Consider the following 23,114-nt stretch of genomic DNA (forward strand, 5'->3'; position numbering starts at 1 on the left):
ACACACACACACACACACACACACACACACACACACACACACACACACACACACACAAAAGACCAACACCTAATAGACCTTCAGTGACAGATTTCCTACAAGGTCAACCAGCAGTCCACCTCCTAGTGAGTCTGAATTTCAAATCCAACCTTGAATAAAATTGGAGCTGAGAATGATGCAGAGGCTTATCTAGTTGTTTTTTAAGGCTATGCTTCTAGGAGAAAATGGCCTCAGACAGAATACTTCAAAATACTGTAGTCCCATTTAAATGGAGAGGCCATAAAGCAGTAATGGTTTTGAAAGGCTGCAAAGCACTTGATTACCAAATGAATAAAAAAGGAGACTTTAGCAAGGACTGGAGATTTACCTGCGGTTCAGTCCTATAAATGTCATAAAAGCACAATTTATATAGACAAACTGGTAAGAACTGAAATGGTAGATTTGCAATATATTTTGAAACTGTGGCTAAAACCTTGCACAGATTATATAAGTAAACATCTGAAAATTTCAGATGAATATAAATTTAGGAGGACACTTCCTAGTTTTTTAAGAAAGTGAATAACTGAGTGACCCTCAATCAATGGCAGTAGAATATTTGTTACTAAGTGATGTTATAAATGTTAAGTCAGACTTATATGCCCAAATGACTAGTAGAAAGCCTTTACCAAGGTATGTTGCTGTCCTTGCACTAAGAAAAATATGTCAACATTTGAACTAATTCTTTTAAGTGCCCTAGAAAAGTGTATACAGATAGGCACTGCATATTTAACAACGATAATGTATTTGTATAAACTATTAATAGTAGTCAACAGTCTGTTAAACATAATTTTCCAGAAATTTCTCTATTTGAATGTGACAATACTGAATGGTTAACTCTGTGAAGTGTAGAATTTGCATTTTGACTTTGCGCAAGCACTAGATTTATGAAATGTACTTGGTAGCATAAGAGAAAAAATACTAGGTTAATTGGACTCAGGAAGCACGATTGCACTGGTTAAATTACACTACAGCTGCAAACATAAAACAGCTAGTAAACCAAAAGTGAAGTGAGGTGTGTACATAGAGACCAAAGGGAATATTCTGCAACATGATTAGAAACGTAGAGTATCTTGAATAAAGTTTTACATCTTCTAGCTCTGGTGCATAATCTTTGTCATAATGTAATAATTGCCCAAAATTTTATTTATTTTATTTGTTCCTTAGTTTAAAGAACTATGGAAGCTATGGAGGAAGAGGTACCGCCAGGTACACTGCCAGAAGTACATGGCCACAGCAAAGATATAAATGCAGGCTAAAAGACAAAAAGGAAGTCAAGTTCTGACTTTGTGCGGAAGGGTTAGATACATCCACAATAGAACATTGTCAATATACTACAACAATTAAAGTAAAAATATGTCCATATAGAGGCTAACAAAGAGAAGGCCCTAATCAAGGAAATCCTAAAGACAAAAAAGAACAGAAACTGAAGAAAGGGCAAATGTGTCTCACACTGAATAAAAGCAAGGAGGGAGACCTGAAAATGTATCTTAATATTCTCTTCACTCCACCAATGCATTGAGACAATCAGAAACAAAAGGAAGACATGTTGGCAAAATTACCTTTCAGGAAGAAAAGGGGAACAGAAAGTAGCACTGACTAACAAAATATTTTCTAGACTTGCCTTTCACAGTGGATGAACTAGATGTACACTAGATGATGGGGAAAAGAATATATTTGTACTTTTAGGAGAAGACACCAGTACCTCCATGTTATATCAGAATACTGAAGAAAATTCTGACATACCTTATCTCCAGATAAGTCATGGTAATTTTAAGAAAACATAGCTAGAGGATGATACACTAAACAGAGCTAGAGAGAGCACAACTGGCATAAATAAGGATGCAAAAGAACTAAACATGCCTACTAAATAACCATGCTTTAACTGAAGAAATGTAATGGTAATTACCATTTATGCAGCAAAAACTCTTGTTGCAGTAAATGAGGAAGAATTAAAAAAAAGTCTATAGCAAAAAAAAAAAAAAAACTAATATGATACCCCTGAGAAATTCTTACTGACAGAGGCACTCTCATTCATGTGCAGAATAATACATGCATGGCGCCAGTGCTATAAAGTGAAAAAGCCAAAGACTACAGAGGTAGATGGCAAAAACTAAGACCGACTGGGTACCATTTCTCCTCTTTACTGCAAGAGAAGTAACCCAAATATAGACTGGATTCATACTATCTGAAATGGTTTAGGGTAGACACCCTGAGACTTGCTAGGTATAGCAAAAAAAAATGATGAGAAAAAAACAAACAAGAAAACACCACCTTTAACAATGTAATAAGTATTCTTTGGACACACAGGACAGGTTAAAAGCTGCAGTGTCTTTAGTAAGAGATCATACAGCACACAACAGGCACAGCAAGAAAGTAAAAAAGAAATGTCCATCCAAGGGAGTTCAGAGCAGGATATGTAGTGATCAGGTTAGTACACACTGAGAAAAGAAATTATCTTGCAAGCAGTGAAGGCCTTTTCATGTAACAGACAAAACAAAGTGAAGTAAATACTAAGGTGAGGCAACTGGGAAAAAGGAAACCAAAGCAGTTACAACACATAAATGTATGAACAGAAACTTCTACTGACATTTTAAGGTTCTTGCAGCATATCCTGAAGTCAAAATATGGAAGGCACTATCAGAGTCTAATAAAACAGAATGAAAAATAAGACTTATTCAAAAATAAGAACATATTCTCAAAATTGTTGGTAAAACTAGTTGAATTCAGCAGAACATGGAAACTTGACCTGGACAGAACATACTTTTAAACCTATACTAAATACCTGAGTGCCATTGCCAAGCAGTTTGAAACAAAGTGTGGAAGATACATAAAACTGCATGTATACAATGGAAACATGTGCTTGCTGGTCTGTATGAGTTTCAGCTGCTTTTATCTTCCTAGAATGAGTCAGATGATATTATCCACTGAATTCTATTCTCTCAGGCTACATTAGTCAGGCACCTGAGCTGCAAATTTAATTAGGGTCACCTGGTCTATAGTAAGGGCTTTTTTGCCTACTTGAGTTGGCTAGTACTGCCTACATTTCAGTAATAATCCCAAGGCAGGACAATGATGTAGACAGAAGATTTCAAATAATAAAAAAGCTAAGGTGGTTCTATCTGTGACCAGAAGAAATTTAGTTTTAGGAGGAATAATGCAATGATGTTTATGGTAAGATGAGTTAGCTATGAACCTGCTGATTTTGCTCAGTAGTACTTAGGACCACTGCATTTGACTGAAGAACCTGAAATTGCCAAGGGGATGCCATTTTCAAGAAAATGATATTAGGGTGCCTTTGGCAATAGTATGCATCAGTGAAAAACAGTGGGAAAGATTTATAGATATGGAATAAAATAATGAAATTATAAGGTCTTGAGCAAGGAAAATGAAAAACTCCCAGAAACATTCATGCATCCTAATCAGAGAGAAATACTGGAATTGCAACACAAAAAAGGATTCACTCAGCTAGTACAAGAGGGTACAACAAATTCTAAAATAGATGATGATGTGCTTAGCAAAGAAGAGGGGATCAGATCCCTTAAAATAAGTGTCCATGGCCAACAAAGACTGCAATGGCCTGGTTCACTCTGAATGAGATAGACGGCATTTATAGGTTCATAGGTTCATAGATAAGTACTAGGCTAATGGCCCTGGAGCCAATGCAAGCCTAGCCCAAAAGTGTTCCCAGTCATCTGGCTTACTAGACATTAGTTCCCCTGTGCCCCTAACTAGCAATGCAATTGAAGTGATATTCGGGGTGAATTTCCTATTTCCCATCCACTCGTCAAGATTTCTCTTGAAGAGGGCCAGTGAGGTGCTCTGCTTGATGAAATGGGGAGTTTATTCCAGAGTATTGGAAGTCTCTGGGTTAGGAACCTATCCCTCCAGCAGGTTCTATTTAATGTGGTGATAAGGTTGAGGTCTTTGGAATGAGTTGCACAGATGGACTGGGATTTTTTCAGATGAAGCATATCTAGCAAAACTGAGTCAGACATGTTTCTGTATGTCAAGCAGAGACTGCCTCTAAGTAGGCGATTTGAGATGGAGTAAAGTTAAAATTTTTTAAGTCTATCTGCATAAGGCATGTGTTTGAGTCCTAAGATCCTCTTTGTGAGGAACTTCTGTAGCCTTTCCAGCTGTTGGAGGTGACTAGTGAGGTACATGCCAAATGGGGCATTGTACTCTATGATGGGTCTGATGAGGGCCGAGTAGAGAGAGATAATGACTTTTTTTTTCCTGGATGAGAAACCATTTGTGATGAGATGTGCCATGTAAAAGGACTTCCTAACTACAGTGGTGATGTGGTTGTCGAAGGAGAGATTGCTATCTACCTGTGTCCCTAGATCCCTTATAACACCTTCAGAGTTAGATGGGTTCCCTTCAGTATGGTAGTTTGTGGGCACCATGTTTTTCATTAAGGGAATGATGATGCATTTTTTAGCGTTGAGCCTAAGGCCATGGTTTTGGCACCAGTCATTGGTTTTCATTAGACCTTTTTGTAGGATGTCCACGTCAGCTTGAGAATCAATAATAGCTCCCAGTTTGCAGTCATCCACGAATTTGGTTAACCAGAGTCCGTTGTTGTTGGCTTGATTTCAGAGAAGTAGATACCAAACAGGAGAGGACCCAGAACCTACCCCTGTGGGACTCCACTTGTAACTGTCCGGTAGTCAGATTTGGAGTCAGCTATTTTCACTATGTGGGTTCTGTCAGTGAGCTAGTTGGCAACCCATCTAGTGATTTATGGGTTAATGCCCATATTAGTGAGCCTATCAATGATTCCAGAGTGTGGGGTGGTGTCAAAGGCTTTGTGTGGACAGCCTTGCCTTCATCCAGTGCTCTGGTGACAGCTTCAAAGAAGTCTATGAGATTGAGCAGACATGATTTGCCTTTCACAAACCCAAACTGCATGGGGTCCAGGGTTTGAAGGTTCCCTATATCCTTATTTATAAGATCCATAATACTACATTCCATAGCCTTACAGATAAGACTTGTCAAGCTGATGGAGCGGTAGTTCCCAGGGTCAGTAGTCACACCCCCTTTGCAGAGTCGGATGACTGTTGCAGTGCACCATTCAGTGGGGACAATACCAGAATTGAGGCTGTTGTTGAACAGAGCACTCGGGTGTGGTGCCAGTTCTATTTGTAGATCGTGCAGGACACAATCCAGTATATTATCTGGTCCCATGGAAGCTGTATTCTTAGCTTTGGTCAATGCGGTTTCTATTTGTGCAGTCATGATAATAGGGAGTTTGTATGCCTCGGGTATGTGGATGGGCCTTTTGGGGGGTGAGGGTGGAGTAAAGTTTGCACTAAACCTGTTGGGTCTATATTACATCATTGAACTCACAGGAGTTCGAACGATGTAATATTGAACCATGAAGTTCGAAACCCAAGAATTATGAAAACATAGGGAAAAAAATCGCTGTTCCGGTACAAAAAAACACTTACACTTTAAACTTAACCTAATGTGGGGGGATTGGCCCCACACCCCCCAATGTGGAGGGCTGTGCCCCCCACACCCCTCCTATTTAAATATACCAACTCCGAGATCGTATCACAGTTGAAGAAATAGCAAAGCCCCGAAAATGGCCCACTGATTTTTTTCCCTGGGAAAAAAAAATCGGTGTGCCATGGCTTCGCTATTTTCGTATTTTGAACATTTGGGTTCAATATTACAACATTCACCCTCCTGTGAGTTTGACGTTGTAATATAGACCCAACCTGTCTGCCAAGATATTGGCGATATCAGTTGGTTCAGTATAAATGGTACTGTTGTGCTGTAGCTCAGAGCAAATCGGAGTATTATTATGCAGATTCTTGACATAACTAAAGAATGCCTTGTGGTTGTCCTTAGTATCTGCAATTTTGCTTTCGTAACTAACTTTGGTGGATTTGATGAGGGATCTTTTTTTGTTTTGTTTTTCTTGTTGCTTATTGCTATTTCTGCCTAAATGCTTGTTTTCTGGCATTTATTGCTTCTCAGAATGCACATTTTACACTGAAATTGCATTTATCTGTGCCTGCACTTTAAAATTAATTTTTTGTTGTAAATTGTACTTTTAACTGTTACTGGCTTCCCACTCAAATGCAACAGCCATTACTGCACTACAAAAGTGTTTTTTGCATTTGTTGCTACTGTTTTCTTGAAAAAAACAAAAAAACAAAAAAAAATCTTGCTATTTTCCCGCCTTACTAAGCTAGAAAAGTACAGTTTCAGATACCTGCTGATACCTGGACTGTGTTTAAGATTCTGTGTTTGGCCATACCTTACTTGGGCAAAAAGGAAGCTTCTTTGTTCAGCAGTGAGAGTGGGGAGCTCTAAACAGCCTACCTGCCCTTGGAGGAGTGGTTTCTGCCCAGAAACTGTAGTTTTATTGGCCAAATTGGGCTAATTTCTATCTCTTTAATATTTCTGATATAAAAACTGCATTTGCGTGGTTTTGAGCGCCGGGCAGCGCAGGTTAGCTAGGGTTAAACTATTCCAGACTCCACAAAGTCTACTCTTCAGTTTTTCCCTTGGAACTAGACAAACTTTCAACTTTAGCACTCAAACCATTCATTTTACAGCCCTGCATTTGCTTAAAACTCATAACAAGCACTAAATACCCCTAGCACTAGCCCCCCCCTTATACTGTCCAGAAGGACAAGGCTCTCTGTTTGTCCACACCAGTCAATCAGAAAAACAGCTCACTCTACCTATTCAGGCATGTCCAAAGGGCAGTTTCTGGTGTACTCTTCAGTCCGGCTGGTGAATCTGGGTATTTTGAGGCAATGTTACAACTGCCTCATCTGCACAGACAACCCTCTCCTAATACCATCAAACACTAATATATGTGAAAGATGCAATTATAGAGCCAGACTGGCGGCAAAGCTCTCTCAACCCCAGACTGTAACTGCCTGTCAAGAGGAGAAGGGTAATACTTGCAACACACCACCAGTCTCACAGAGACCTAACAAACAAACACAGGCAAATAACACACATAAAAACATGAAAACATACTCGGAAGCTCTAAATAAAAAATCTGCAAAAGCAACAGAGACCTCCAAAGCTGACATCCAAGCAACCTTCACAACCCATCACCAACCATGAAACACATACTTCACATAATCAGTGTGCCACGCAATTACAGCCCTTAAGGCAAAATAACATACCCAACGCACTAGTGATAGGTGACTCTATAGTCAGGCACACTGATGTCCCAGTAACTAGGATGGACAAGGAGAAGGTTACAGTTAGCTGCCTGTTGGGCGCCGGGATCTGCCACATAACACAAGCACTCAGGTCACTCCAGAACAAGTACAAATACGACTCTGTCATTGTACATGTTGGTGTGAATGACCTGAGATGTACCTCCCTGGACTACATGAAAAGAGACATGGAAGAGTTCTCTGATCATGTAGCCCAGGCAGATATGACCCTGACCCTGAGTAGCATCCTACCCTCAATAAGAATGATGCCACAGTATAAAAAAAAAATATATCAACTTCAATAATTGGCTAAGTTTCTGGTGTCATTCAAAGGGGATTCAGTATCTGTCTGCCTGGGATTACATGCTCAAAAAGCCACGTTGCTTTGCTAATGATGGCTTGCACCTGCCACCCTTAGGCTTTTGAATACTGGCAAAAGCTCCTGCCACCCCCATAGTGCCTTTTTTAGGCAAGGCTCAAAAGACAAACCCACCACCGTAAATAGCACAAGAAACCAAAAACTGAGGGTAATGCTACTCAATGCCAGAAGTCTAAACCTCAAAATGCACACACTCGAGGCACTCCTCAGTATGGAGAACATCGATATCTGTGCAGTAACAGAAACCTGGTTTAAGGCTCCAGAGAGCACCCCAACACTACCAAGCTATAAATCATACCATACCTTTTGGCCACAGAACCTGGACCAAAACACAAATGGCAGGGGTGTATCCATATTCATCAAGGATACTCACACCTCCAGGTTAGTGGCACAGCACGATGCATCAGAGATCATCCAAGTGCAACTAACAATGGGTAAAACTGCAATCCAAATTGTAGCTTGCAACAGATCACCCACCATGACCCAGGACTCCCATTTTGCATTTCTGGAGACATTGAGAAATATGAAGGTCCTACCAAACACCCTAATACCGGGTGATTTCAACTACCCAAACATTAGCTGGGAGAACTACTCAAGTACTAACTCCCTTGCCCAACGCTTCCTAGAATTTATAAACTCAAACACCCTAGATCACCTGGTTAATACCCCCACCAGAGGGAACAACATATTGGACCTGGTCATCACCAACATGGGAGACCGGTGTTCCACACCTGACGTCAATCCCTTGCTGGTTAGATCAGACCATAGACTAATCACTCTGGATATTCACATTCTGCCCCCAATCCCAATCAAGGAAACCACCGTGAAAAACTTTTCAGAAGAAAACTTCACATTGCTTAAGACTGAGGTGGAAAGGTTCACAGCCCCCACGCCAATGGACAATGCTGTCCAAGCTGCTAAAACCTATACAAGGCACTCTATGATCATCTGCAGGAATTCATGAATCGTGCTATCCCAAGTAAAACCAAGACTCACTCCTCAAAGAAAGGGAAACCAATCTGGTGGACCCCTGCCATAAACAGGCTCTACAATAGAAGGAAGAAACTAGTACAGATAAGAGCAAAATCCCTAGAAGGAAAGACATCCCTGATCAGTATCAGCAAGAAACTACAATCCCTCATTAAATCATCCAAGTCTAGCTTTGAATGAAAAATTTCCAAGGACTCCAAAGATAACTACAAAGCATTCTTTAGCTATGCCAAGAACCTAAGTGGAAACTCTCAGATCTGCTATGAGTTGGTGCAGAGTGGCACAAAATACACTGAACCAACTGATATTGCCAACATTTTGACAGACAGGTTCAGTGCAAACTTCTCACCCCTCTCACCCCCTAAAGGGCCCATAACAATACCAGATGAATGTAAGGCCCTGGCAATCACCAACACACAGGTTAAAACTGCACTATCCAAAGCCAAAAACACAGCCTCAATGGGACCGGAAGGTGTCCCAAGCTGTGCCTTACAAGAGCTCCAAAATGAACTAACCCCTCACCTAAACACACTGTTCAAACTCAACCTCTCTACAGGCTATGTACCCACAGAGTGATGCACAGCAACAGTTATCCCACTCCACAAAGGTGGCGCCACAACGGACCCCGGGAACTATCACCCTATAAGCAAGGCTATGGAGCGCATCATCACAGAACTCATTAACAAAGACATTGGGAACCTCCAAACTTTGGACCCAACCCAGTTTGGCTTTGTTAAGGGCAGATCATGCCTCCTATACCTGGTGGACTTCTTTGAGACAGTTACTAAGGCATTAGATGAGGGTAAGGATGTCCACACAGCCTACCTAGACCTTGCAAAGGCTTTCAACACCATTCCCCATTCTGGTATTATCGACAAACTCACCAACCTGAACATTAACCCCTATGACACGAGATGGGTTGCAAATTGGCTCACGAACAGAACACACATGGTGAGAGTAGCAGAATTTAGGTCCGACTCTAAACCGGCTACAAGTGGCATCCCCCAGGGCCCAGTCTTAGGACCCCTCATGTTCGGTATATACTTCTCAGAGATACAGGCAAGCAAACGAGGACTTTGGATGACCAAGTTTGCAGACGACTGCAAACTAGGGGCCATAATTGATTCTCCGGCTGATACAGACACCCTCCAGAAGGGTCTTACTGAGATGGATACCTGGCCATGTTTCAAACTTTGTTTAGTTTTATGATAGGCTAACAAACTTGGAAAAGAATAGTAAATGCTGTATACCTTAGCTTTAATAAATTCATTAAATAAATCACTCCTCACAGGAAAATATCAGGACAATGAAAGGACATGGAGTAAAAAAAAAAAAAAAAAGCTAAGTAAATGTCCAGATGGTACTGGCTGGCTGATCACATAAAAATAAAATAGCTGGCTGAAAAAAAAAGAAAATAAAACAGTAGTTAGTGGAGAGCATTTTCAAAAGGAAGCATAGTGTTTTTGTGTGTTCCACTGGGATCATTCCTGGGTCAGTGTTCTTTGGCAATTTTATATCACATAACACAAGGATCACTGAGAACAGGATTAAGCTGTATGTGAATGATAGTAAAAATGAAGGAACAGTGGAATATGGGGGAGCAACACTTCAAGGGGACCTGAGGAATCCGAGACGTGGTTTGAAATTGGCATTTAAGGTTTAGTGTAGAGTAGTATAATGTATGTTACCTAGGCCAAAATAATCCTAAAGTGGAATGCCAGCTGAGAGGTGTGAAACTAGAAAGTACAAATCTGGTCAAAATTGTTTATTTATGTTCCATCAACTCATCCAAGAAAGAGTTGTACTTCATTGATTTTTACTGATTGTTAAGTATAACTCAAAAAGGTATAACAGCACAACAATGCAATTATTTATTGCAAGTGGAAATGCTGCTTGCACCCAATGTGGGATGCAAAGCCCCTCCACCTCCACAGGCAAAGCCCACTGATGTGCAGTTCCAGCTTGCTGCATACAAGTCAATGTGGTTTCAAAAAAAGTGCAACCAAATAAAATCACAGAAAATTGCCCCAGGAATAATACCACTGTTAGTCTAAAAATGCCATAGAAGACCTGGGTGAACCCCCCCCCCCCAGTGAATTTTCCAAGCCCACAGTTAACGCACCTTGACTGGAAGTATTCCTCTGCATGCCATTTTCCCATAGCTGCATAGTGAGAATGTGTTTCTGCAGCTCTGACTTTTGTTCCTGACAGATGTCACCCTTGTGTTGATCCAGAGATGCTGTCCTCCCCTGGATGTGTGAACTAGGAGTAGGCACTCACCCCCATCCTCCCCAACCAGCTTCTACAGACTTGTGATCCACCAATCATACTCTGTTCTCCTAAGGTATAGTTAGGGCTTCCTCCTTGTATGACACAGAGCTGGCTTAAAAGATGGAGGTCTGAGACTGTAGATGCACCTTACTGTGCACAAATGTGTAAAGTCATGTGATGTGAGATTGAATAATCAATTAGGTGGTGTGGGGCTAAATATGCTGCACAGGGGCTTCTTTGGTACATAATATTTTATGACAGACCATAGTAATTTATTTTTAGTTGTGTTGTATAAGCAGCAATACTTTTCCATTCCTAGTCCCTGTGTAATTTCAGAGACTCATAGTCCTGAGTTTGTCAGTCTTCTTAATCAATGTGTGGCATTTTACTAATATAGGAATGCTTTAGAAAAGTTATACAAATGCTAATGTGAGTCTTAATTGTTTAGAATTAAAAACTGAGAATGTGTTTTAGCTCACTGATGTATTTGCTTATAACAGATTCATTGATTTACTCTGCTTTTAGTTTCTGATACTGTGAATATTCAGTGCTATAAATTACTGTTAAGTCCCCGAGCAAGAGAAAAATCTGGGTCCCATTAACTGTTTAATTTGCATGATGTTAATTAAAAAACTGTAAAATTAAGGGCATCCTAACATATGGAATTTTGGTTGGTTACCTAGTCTGTCTTTCCTTAAGGTTGTTATGTTATAAAGTAGGGTATTGCAATAATAAATTTGTCTCTCATTTCTATCCTTCAGGCATCTCTCGCTGCACCCAGTTGGCTCGTTCATTCCTCTTATAGTGGTGAGAGTCAGACTTATTTATTCAGTGATAAGGATAAGAGCCCCATGGCCTATTCATTGCCTGCTGGAGGTGAGGACATAATGAGACCAGTCATTTCTTCATGATGTGAGGGCATACCTCTCAACTGTCCAGATTTTCACTGAATGTCCAGATTTTTGGATCATAGTTTTGGTTTGTTCCTCATAAGATTTGTGGTTTTCTGGCAAATCACTGGGATGATCTGAGGATTAAAGCCAGTAAATAATGACATACATTTTCAGACTTTAAATCCTTCAGAAAGTGTATGTTTCAACAAATCCTATTACTCTAGCAACTTTACAAGTTTATAAAAGCAACATTTAAAATCTCTCCCTATTTTTGGGCCTTTGCCCCCCCCCCCATTTTGTCGAGCTGTGTCCAGGTTTCTTGCACTAGGAGGTTGAGAGGTATGGGTGAGGGTCAGATGTTAGAATGAAATCTATGTAGTGTTCATCTGTGCATCATTTCTATATTAAATAATCCCTCATCATGTTAGCTTATGATTTTACATATGCTGCAACCCTAGGGGATCCCACGTGTGCTCTTACACAAATGAACATACCACCTAGTTTACATGCAGCATGTAGCCACAACAACACATATGCAGTCTGCAATACCTCGTCTCTCCTTTTGAAGTCAGCCAAACAGAATCCTAAACTGCCTGTGCTACCACAGAATTAGCAGCTGATTTCCAATCTGATTATAAGTTCATAGGTGTTTACTAGCCTAACGATCACAAGGGCCTTTTTTCAGTCTAGCCATGCATCCCAAATCTCTGAAAAAATTCTCATACCTTTGATAAGTGTAAGCAGGGGTTGGGAGATGGACCATTTACAGGTTGACTGTGTCCATTAGAACATAGGTGCCAAACCAGGGATGAATTTCCTGTTCCCCTTCCAATTGTCCAAGTTACACTTGAATAGGGTTAGGGAGGAACTCTGCTTTACATGGATGGAGAGCCTGTTCCAGAGTAGGGGTAGTCTCTGAGATAATACCTGTCTCTCCAGCAGGTCCTATTTATAGCACAGCACAGGCAAAGTTTAAGTCATTATAATGGGTAATTCTGTTTGTTTTGTAGATATGCAGGAGGTTCATCAAAGTGGGATCTGTGGCATAGTCATGGTTTTATGCCTCTATAAAACTGGGCTGGCCCATTTTTCTGTTTTAGATGGTCAGAAGCAGTCTCTGTCTGGTATAGCAAGTCATTTTTGCAAAACACACTCCTTGTTTTCAGAAAATCGAATTTATATTAATAATATGAAGCTCTTATACAAAGACCATGATCAACATTACAGAGCCTGGTCAAGAGGCTGGGATTTAGAAAGAACTCCACTGCAGATAATAGAAGCTGTGGCCAAAAAGATCTTTTTCCATGATTGTGGAACATGCAATTCAGAAACCCATTCGTCTAATGAGGAAATACCACATTATCTGCTAATGTACATGTTTCTGAATCTTATGTTACATTAGTGCTAATCAGCAATTTCCTGCAGTGATCACTAGTGGCAGCCAAAGCAGCTCATTGGCACAGTCATCCGACCATTCATTCTCCCTCAGAAATGTACACATTGAAACAAGCACACTTCAGCCCTCCAACCTGATTGCACTCATGAACACATTCACCTACTCACCGAGACACACACACGCGCGTGCACACACACACACATTACACACACACACACACACACACACACACACACACACACACACACACACACACACACACACACACACACACTCACTCACTCACTCACTGCAAAAACTGTCATCCCTCTACATGCATTTACACTTGCAATCACAGATTTACACATGCACATTCATACACCTCTACTTTTCTGGCAAACTTCCCAGCACTTACCTTTAAGGCTACCACAGCCATTGAAAGTAATGGGTGAAAGCAAACTTTTGTCCAAGTTAATTAACTCAACCAGTGGTGGTTATGTATACAACCAAGCAATTCTCTAAATCACTTGGCTGCATAAATGCCTCACCACAGGCTGTTTCACATGAAATTACATGGCTAGTTAGCATATACCTCTCTCCTGGTACACATTATTAGCATATAGCCTAGCTAAGGAACTAGCCCATTGCAGTGATTGTACAGACCATATAGGAGAACTGCAGAAAGTCTGTTTCTGAATCAGAAAGAGACGCTGCCAGTGGTAGAAGCCTGCGTTTGGGTTTACTGCTTGTGGTGGATCATTCTAAATCTAGCCGTATCTCCTTTTTTGATATAACATCTGCATACTGTCTCTCAGTACAATCCTGCATAGCTAGTAGTATTACTGTATCATGCTTAGTTGTTGAACATGGATTGCGGGAAAAATTGTAGGAAGTAAATTCCCTCACATGAGCAAGACGACTCTATACTTTTTTTTAAACACCTTTATTGAATTATCATTTGTGACATAGGCAAACTTATATTTATATAAACGAAAACAAACCATATTAATATGTTCATAGTTAAAAACATTATATATTACATATATTCTTTAATCTATCATTACATATGTTGGTAAATTCTTGCTTTCCCTTAAAACTCATTCTTACTCCTAAACATTTTTTCTGCATCTATTGTTCCCACAATTGCCTACAGAAGTAATTTTCATACTGAGATATGATTACCAAATTGCTTTCTGCCACCTAATGACAGAGGAGCATACCATGTCTACTGGAAGGGCAAGCACTTGGATAGTGCCATGTCCACTGGAAAGGCAAGCACTTGGAGAGTGCCATGTCCACTGGAAGGGCAAGCACTTAGCTAGTGCCATGTCCACTGGGAGGGCAAGCATTTGGATAGTGCCATGTCCACTGGAAAGGCAAGCACTTAGCTAGTGCCATGTCCACTGGATGGGCAAGCACTTGGATAGCACCATGTCAACTGGAAGGGCAAGCACTTGGATAATGCCATGTCCACTGAAAGGGAAAGCACTTGGATAGTGCCATGTCCACTGAAAGGTCAAGCACATGGATAGTGCCATGTCCACAGAAAGGTCAAGTACTTGGATAGTGCCATGTCCACTGGAAGGGCAAGCACTTATCTAGTGCTATGTCCACTGGAAGGGCAAGCACTTGGATAGTGCAACAGCACTGGCAAGTTTGGAGAGACCTGCTGTGTAACTGTACTCCAGAGGTGCTGAAAAGCTGGGAGAACTCAGTACTGTTTGAGGCAGTTTGTCTAAAACTGGAATAGAGAAGCAAAAAGGTAGTTCAGCATTGATACAGGAAATCATCAAGTTACACTTTAGTGTTAGGTGATTATTATCATTTTTGAGCTGTAAGTATGCTGTCTAGACTCCCAATACAAGCACTTTGTGACACATCTAAAGGATCTTTGAACTCTTAAGCACTCTGCAGTACAACTTGTTGGCACAGTTGTGAAGCACTGCTTCTTGATAACATGCTGCATGTACTGCACAGTACTGCCTGATGACCAAAATTTTGCAGTACTATAATTTGGACAGGAGAGCTGCATGGCAAGTCAGCATGGGAAACGTGACACCTGCTTGATGAATCAGAGTTGAACACATGTAAGAATCCAAAAAAACTCTCAGAGGATGAGATTTCATGAATGATGTGAGACTTGTCAACAGCTATGCACACCATGACCTTCCCTGCCAGGCCTGTCCACTAATGTCCAGCAAAATCTGACTGAATTCCCTAATGAAGGGGTATATTCCCAATAACAGCTGTGTTCCAGTGCAGCAACACTTTTCAAGCTATTCCTAGCACTGTGTTGTTTGGATCTTTTAATCAGTTGCAGCAATCATTTCATATGTAAACAGAAAGTGAATTTGGGATCTAGTACCAGCAATTCTTTTATTTTAAAAACATTATTTGTTAATGGATCATAGCTCTCAACTGTCTAGATTGTTGAAGAATGCCTGGATTTTTGCCTCATATTTTTGATATGTTCCTCATAAAATTTGCATTTTTCTAGCACATCATTGAGGACTGAAGTCACTAAATTAAATGATGAAACAAAACAGTGTAAGAAACTTTTCTGTGCGGAAGACTTTCAATCCATATATCTCTAGTTAATCACTGTATATTAATCAGATCAGACAATAGTAGTAGAAGTAGCGAACTTAAACTTGTCTTAAGTCAAAACAAAACAAAACAAAAAGTAATAATAGAAAATATATAATTGTACAGCATTACTAAGTATTCAAAAGTAATCCAAGCAAGGCAGGCAGTCTGTTTCCAGTCGAAAATCCTTTATTAAGTACACAGACAAGCGATCCAAGTAAAACAAAAACAGAGTAATCATTTCTTCACAAGCTTTCTAAATATATATATATATATATATATACTTTTTTTCAGGCATGGGAGTGGTTTATTGCGCTGTAAAACAAAGTGTTATTGGTACACATGTTAAATTCACATCCCTTCCCCTATCAGTGTGACATTCGAGCTGGTCCTGCCCTACTTAGTAGCTGTCATAATAATATAACCCTTATGTACTTTAAATAAAATTTATAATGATGTTGTGCCTCTTATTTAACCAGATTATTAAGTAGATTATTAAGTCTGTGATTTTACACAGGTTTTAAGTTCCAGATCCTGATCGCATAGACATGGGTGATCTTGAAGGAGACATCCCGAATATTCTGGAAAAACATGAACTCATGTGACAATTAAAGCTGAACTCTTTTAGGAAGCCTGGACTAAACTACTACTGTTCAATTAGAAGTGCACTGGAACTTAGAAAATTGCCACATTGTTTACATGACTAATTGTATTTTATTTTATTTTATTTTATTCTACCAGTTAGTTTTAAATACCATTTTAAATCAGTTGTAATTTAAGTGTATATTTTGTTTCCATCATCATACATACATTTTTTCTGGTTCTTTCTTCCACTTTATTCAAAATGATGTGTAATAACAATACTAACTAATTATACAATTATATATATTTTTATAGATAGTTTTTAGGGTTTTTGTACACAGATCTGAAGAAATTTAGAAGGACGAAAGCGATCTTTGTTAACAATAGGTTATGAAAATAGAAATTGATTTTTACATGCAAAATGTAAATGCATATATATTTATATATATATTTTTTTGATTGCCAAATGAACTAAGGTTATATATTTCCAGCCATGTAGTATATTGTCTTGGATAAAATCACAGACTTAATAATCTACTTAATAATCTGGTTAAATAAGAGGTACCACATCATTATATAATTTTATTTAAAGTACATAAGGGTTATATATTAATATGACAGCTACTAAGTAGGGCACGACCAGCTTGAATGTCACACTGATGGGGGAAGGGATGTGAATTTAACATGTGTACCAATAACACTTTGTTTTACAGCACAATAAACCACTCCCATGCCTGAAAAAAAAAGTATATATATATATATATATATATATATATATATATATATATATATATATATATATATATATATATATATATATATATATATATATATAGCTTGTGAGGAAATTATTACTCTATTTTTGTTTTACTTGGATCACTTGTCTGTGTACTTAATAAAGGATTTTTGACTGGAAACAGACTGTCTGCCTTGCTTGGATTACTTTTGAATACTTAGTAATACTGTACAATTATATATTTTCTATTATTATGTTTTGTTTTGTTTTGTTTTGACTTAAGATAAGTTTAAGTTAATTACTTCTACTACTATTGTCTGATCTGATTAATATACAGTGATTAACTAGAGATATATCGACTGAAAATCTTCCACACAGAGAAATTTCTTACACTGTTTTGTTTTTGGACCCACTACACTTGTTTAGTGGGTTGTTTTGAAACTTCAGGGATACCACGGAGATTACTTGTTTTTTAAATTAAAAGATGACATACATTTGAGTTTCAGACCTCACATTCTGCAGAAAATGCATATTATGCAAAACCTGTTTTCTAGCATTCTTCTAAGTTTCAAAGAGCTATTTTTAAAATCTGTTCCTGATTTTTGGCCTTTGTTGTCATATTTTTTGGTTTAGTCCAGATTTCATGGACTTAGCAGTTGATATATCTATATCTATCTATCTAGCTATCTATAAAACAGAATGCAATTAATCTAGGAAACAGAAAGAGTGATTCATCCATATTAAGTCATGTAATGTGTTAGATCAGAGGAGATGGACAAGGTGGAAGCAGTCATAGATAGCGATAAAATAGACATGCGGAAAATGAGCAGTTATGTATGGCAAAAAAATTTAGATAGAAATTAATTATTTTGCATAGACAGACAAAATGGTACATTTTGCATGTTACAGAAAAGTAGTCAAACATCAGTAGTTCTTAACTAATATACTCTCTCTCTGTCTTACAACCTTATACTTAAACTTTTTTTCCATTTTTCTTTAAACTTATATACAAAATAAAGGCAACTATACATTATAGGTATGCAAGATTTTGTCTGTTCTTCTAATTATATATAGTTCTAACCTAGAATTTCAACTGAACTTCTGACAAACTACTGTAAAATGTCATCCATCCACATTATATAAATGACATAATGTCTACAAATTGTATAAGTGCATGTAAATTGTAAAATTATCTGTAAATTTATTAAATGTCTGTATTTGTTTGGTGCTTTTCTCCCTGGGCCTCCACTGAAAATGGGCTCCTGACCTAGTCTGACTTTCCTAGTCACCAAATGTCAATAAATAAATAAATAGATAAATAAATAAATAAATGTCATAACAGTAGGGTGTACGTTGAATAGATAAATTGTGCTATAAATAACTGATATTGTTGTAAAAAGTGAAAGAATTTTATAAATCAATGAAGCAGAAGGCATCAGCTCAGTACACTGATTTTTTATTAACATTTGTTTAGATCCCCTTCAATAAAAAAACACCACACCAACATAGTATATGGTGACCTTATATGGCGACTTTTTATTGAACAACATTTTAATCACACCTTAAACTGAAACGTTCTTAATCACTAATCAATTGATTTTGCATGACATTTACCACAATATTAACATAACATCCATGTAGCAGTTTAGCAAGGCTGTCTCTTCTACTCACCCTGTCCAAAAGTAAGCAGTCTTGCCTCAACTACTCACTTACCCTAACTTATCAGAAGCAGCATACCACCGCTAACTTCCATATCCAACCAATCTACTTTCTAATTGAACCAAACACCAGACAGGAGTGCAAACCTACACCTCTTCTCTGCCCACCAGCCTTCAGCAGGCTGTTCCCCTCCCTATACTATAACCTTTAAACCAAACCATCCAAAAACAAGACCAGGTGTACATTAAATAAATCCAGCTGTAAATCACTTAAGTCCACTCCATCCTGCTTAAATGACAAGTGAGTCTCTATCATCAAAATCCATATGTTCTACAGTGTGAATGCCTCAATTCAACAAATGCCTTACCGATCTGAAATTTATAAATCGATGGGCACGGTCAATACCTATTAAGCTGTTCACATTCCATCAAACCAACAGTGTTACTATTTCGAAACAAATTGCCATTTAAGAATGACGCCTACATCATTATCTGTGAGGTGAACCACCAAAACTTGTGAAAACCCGATCTGTAACTGTATTTTATCAAATTCTTCCTCGAGTTGATGAGTTGATGCCATCTGAGCCCTCTGATCCCATATCACCAGACTTTCCACCCCTGAAGACACAAACTTATCTAATATAATACAGAAAAAATCAAGAAAATATATCATCAAACTCTGTAAAAATAAAGCAACCTAAATTTTTCTGACTTTGACTGCAGCATCCACACCCCAGCCATATTTTCAGAATAGAATTCACCCTTTTACCATGGACCCTCTCCTGCCATACAACTGACGATGCCCAAACAGGTATTAATGCCAAAAAAACACATCCTTCCTCCATTCATCCTTCCAGTCATCATGCCAACAAGCTTCAAACCATTCACCACCAAAAAACACTACTATAAAAATACCTCCCACTGTATCCATGAAAAATGTCAGATTACTTTGACCCACCCACTCATGCCAAAATGAGATACCATTAAATTGCTCCAAAAGTTCAACCACAATCCCAAATCTTTCCGCACCAAGTTGTCAACCCTTACTCAATGGTGCTTTTTTCTCCCACCCCTTAACAAATTTACCACTGACCTACATAAAGTATGGCCAGGATGTACAGCCTAACTGGTAAAGTTCATTAAGTCCTAAATGCTGCATGACATCCCTAATCTGCACCTTCTCTTTGTCCATTGTTCAAGCCATTTTTGCTGTCAACCACTGTATATTCTCAATTGGCAGAGAAAGCAACGTCTGCCCCCATGGCGCTTAAATTCTCAATGGCGGCACAAGCAACTGAACACCCCATTGGCATGGCCTTATCAAAATAATTTTTTTTTGCCAATCGTCATGCCCAGTAATGGCCACTCCTCTTAGCACACCAGTAATAACCTAAAAGCAGATTCAATATCTAGCTTTACTAACCAGGGATCTGTAAATCCTTTAATGATCTCCACCACTTCATCCAGTGAAGCATACCTAACCTTTGAATCTTTTTTGGAAATTAATTCATTAACAAAATTTCCTTCTAGGTAGGACAAGTGGTAAGCCAACTGAAATTCTTCTGGTGACTTCTTAGGAACCAAACCCATTGGTGACACCTTAAAATTGACAAAAGGAGGGTAATCAAACTGACCCAAAAACCTGTCAGGCTGCAGCTCTTTCCCCACCAAGTCTTTCAAAACATCTTCCTTTCCCTACACAGATAACAACTTTTTACAAAGTGAACCATCCCTACAAATCCCGCACATAAAAGAAAACCCCTTGGAAAACTCCTTTACCAATTCTGCCAGAACCTTCCCATCTGCAAAGTTACTGAGCATATGCTTCAAGGTCAGTACCATAATGGGTGAATGGAAAACCTGATCCCCCTTTCTGTCTCTGAAATGCCAATCCTCCCCTTTGTCCTTGAAAATGGCCTCTTTCCTGAAACCCCTGCAACTCTTGAGGTGATGGATAACCTGACCCCCTCCACACCAGCTTCAAATGATCCCGCATTAACAAAACCACCACCCCGGTGACCACACTGAATCACTGGATGCACCCACACACAGTCTGAATAACAGTATGAAAAATGGCAGGCCACCCAAGAACAACATCCAGAGTTATACACCCAACACATGCCTAGTCTTTCTTCCCCAGCCTTATTCCAGCTGGAGGATCCCACAACATTATCCATCATAGTGGTTAATCAAATTACCGGATGCCTAACTTCTCATCTCAGTGATTGATCCACCACTTACTGTTTATGAAATCACTGATAGTATCACAGCCATGCATTAAACTACTGCAACCTTTATGCTTCACACATCATAAGAAAATAAGCCAGGAATGGCAAGGCCATTGAATTGTCCTTCTCCAGCCACACCACCATGTAATACACCTACCTAACACTCCAGTTCTTCCATGTCCTGGCTCTCAGCTTTCCCAATCTCCACTGGCCCAAGGCCACAGAGCTGCTAGAAGTTTCTTGTTATTTGCAGTCTCAGCTTCCAGCAAGCACTGTACCCCCTTCTTTGTCAAATAATTCAAAAATATCAATATATTCCCCTCCCTAGATCTTCTCCTTAACTGATGGCATAATGTGTGGTGTCAAAAAGACCCCACCTTCTGCAATAACAAATGTCTGAGTAGTTAGCCAATCCCCAGGATGTATCCCAAAGTCAAAAGTCATCTTGTGTTGTGACTCTGCCCTATCTACATTTGACCCCAAGCTGCACAAAATAACCCCATGCTAGCTTCCCCGCCTACCTGCCCCCAGATCTGACCCATTCCTCTAAGACGCTGTGGCTCCCCCACTGTATCTCTAATCTCCTCCTGGTACTGGCTCAAATCTCTTCCTTCACCCACTGACATACTACCGCCACCTCTCAAAAATCAGACATGCCTGTATGGACAGCCAGTACAGTATCATTACCTGCATTATTGTCCAGCCTGTTCCTCCAGACAAAGTCTCCATCATAGCCACATCCCCCAACCTCCATGGTTGCTTCCCCTGTGTTGAAGTGCCAGCCGTTGCCTTGTTTCTCAGTGGCTGACTTCTCTTTGCACTCCGGGATGCTCGAGTTCTACTGCTGCTGGGACCTCTGTCTCTACTACCTCTCAAAACAACTCTTCAGCTTGTGCTACAATTGCTATCCATTTCTGCTGCAAGCTGTGTGCCCCAGCTATCTGCAAAAAAAAAATAAAAAATCGAATTGTGTAGCAATAATGCCCTCACTCCAAACCCATGATTGACTAGTTCAGTCTTTAACTCAATAAACCCAAGGTGACAATCCTCCCTTCCCATTTTTTTTTATTATTTAGAGTCAAATCCCTACCTTCATACTTCTGAGACTCTTACTGAAAGAAATCTGGGCAAAGCCTGACAAAATAGGGGGGCCAATGGTCCAAAAGCAAGGACAGATTTTAAACATTGCTCTTAGTAATAGGGTTTGAATATTGTTCTCAATAACAGGGTTTGTTGTAACATACATTTTCTGAAGGATTTGCAGTTTGAAATTCAATATGTACATCATTATTTGCTGACTTCAGTCCTCAGATCCTCCCGGTGATTTGCTAAGAAACCACAAATTTTATGAGGAACAGAACAAAATTTGAGGCAAAATCTGGGCATTCTGCAAAAATCTGGACAGTTGAGAGGAATGCTTACCTTGCGTCTGCAAGTTAACATCACAACCATTATCTCAACCCCCACTACATGTGTATAGCCTGCAAAACAATATCATACCTCCCCACCTCTTAGAGCAAGAAACTGAACAAAAGCCGACAATTTAGGAACAAAGGCGAAAAATTAGAGATATATTTTAAAAATTGCTCATATACACTGAGTGAGTGGATAGCATACCTTGTTGATTTAATTGAATTAAATGCAACTCAAATGCCTGCCCTCATTGTGTACTTTCAGCACCTTAACTGTAACCTACCAATCATCTTAGTGACTGGCCAGAAACCAAAAACATTTTATTTTTTTTTATTTTTATTAGAAGTAGACCAGGACATGAGCCCATACCTCTCAACCCCTTAGTGCAAGAAAATCTGGGCAAAGCCTAAACATAATGGGGGGACAAGGGCATAAAACAGGGACAGATTTTAAATATTATTCTTATAAACTTAGAAAATTGCTAGATTAACTGGATTTGTGTTAGCATGCATTTCCTGAAAGATATAAAGTCCAAAACTCAAATGCATGTCATTATTTAGTGAATTAAATCCATAGTGATTTACTAGCAAATCATAAATTTTATGAGGAACAGACCAAAAATATGAGGCAAAACTCTGGACATTCTGCAGAAACCTGCATATCTGAGAGCTATCTATGTGCACGATTAATGGCCTTTAGAAAGTGGCTATGCTTTTACCTGCAGGCACACTCCTACTACCACGAGCCGCTTTGAGAGGAGTTTGCCAGAACTCA

The sequence above is a fragment of the Protopterus annectens genome, chromosome 8.part0 (assembly GCF_019279795.1).
Source record: "Protopterus annectens isolate FY-2018-M chromosome 8.part0, PAN1.0, whole genome shotgun sequence".
In the NCBI taxonomy this organism is placed as follows: Eukaryota; Metazoa; Chordata; order Ceratodontiformes; family Protopteridae; genus Protopterus; species Protopterus annectens.